Below are 1,142 nucleotides of genomic sequence, written 5' to 3' on the forward strand. Positions count from 1 at the left end.
CCCCCCCCGACCCCGTGCCAAGCAGGTCACTATGGCCCCAGGCCCAGCTCAGACCAGACAGCTCTGGGGGGCCCTGGGAGGCCCGATCCTGGGCTGCAGTGCTCTGGGGGCACAGGCTGGAGACCCCAGGAGAAGGGCGGGGGGGTCCCCATGCACCCCTCCCCTGGCATCGACCTCGCCTCCCCCTTGGAAACCATCACTAGCATCTCCCACGTAGCAACCCCAAGCACGGCTGCCATGGCAACAGGGCGAGCATGGATGGTTGCTAGGGAGATGCCTGGCACCTCCATCAAGGTAGCAGCAGGCCCCGGGCTCCGGACAAAGGGGCTGCCCCAGCAAAGGGGGTCTTGCACACGCGTGTGCACATGCATGCTGAGTCAGCACAGCCCTGCCCGGCAGGGAGGGGAGCACCACGGGCGCGTCCGGCGTCACCCTGGCCGGGCGGGGCACCTGGCCCAGCAGGATGAGCCGGCGATGCCAGGACAGTGCTGCCTGCTGCACCTAACAACCAGGAGGGGCCGTGGGTCTGGTCCCTCATGTGGCACCAGCAGCTGGCATCGCAGCAAGGACATGTGTGTCCGGATCGGGGCCCTGTGCACCGAGCGAAGATGGGCCTCAGGGGGCCCCGTGGGGCCTCGGAGCTGCCCAGGGGCCCTTGTGCCACCCCACCGCAGGGCCACGGCCAGGCCTGCAGGGGTCCCCACTGGCAGGAAGGGGGGGCCCTTCCCCCCAGGCTCCGGCTGGCATGGGGGTGGGCGCGAGCTGCGCGTCAAGCTACAGCAGCACGCGTGGGCGAGTCGCCATGGCGACGCGCCCGGCTGTCACGCGCTGCCCGCCCATGGGGGCTGCAGGGCCTCGTCCCCCCCAGGGCACACGTGGCCCCAAGCAGCGCCCACTGCACCCTGGGGCTGGCACATGGCAGGGCCAGAGTGGGTGCCGCAGGGTGCAGACCTGGGCCCAGGTGGCCTGTCTGGGTGGGGGGTCTGGGGGGGCTGCTTCTGGGTAGGAGGGCAGCAGGGGACAGGGCTGATTAACCCCACGAGGCCTGGCAGGGGCTAGCACAGGCCTGTCCCTCCCGCCCCCCTCTCCCATCCCACAGCCCTGGGCCCCGCCAGTGCCCCTCCCCCCTGACCCACCGCCCC

General features: G+C 71.5%; 1 protein-coding gene across 1 annotated transcript in view; it reads left to right on the top strand.

The window, feature by feature from the left end:
• AGAP2 (ArfGAP with GTPase domain, ankyrin repeat and PH domain 2) overlaps positions 1 to 1,142 on the top strand; it is a 17,838-nt gene that overhangs the window by 864 nt on the left and 15,832 nt on the right. The window lies entirely within an intron of this gene.

Source organism: Alligator sinensis, unplaced genomic scaffold (genome assembly GCF_000455745.1).
Source record: "Alligator sinensis unplaced genomic scaffold, ASM45574v1 scaffold265_1, whole genome shotgun sequence".
NCBI classification, from domain to species: domain Eukaryota; kingdom Metazoa; phylum Chordata; order Crocodylia; family Alligatoridae; genus Alligator; species Alligator sinensis.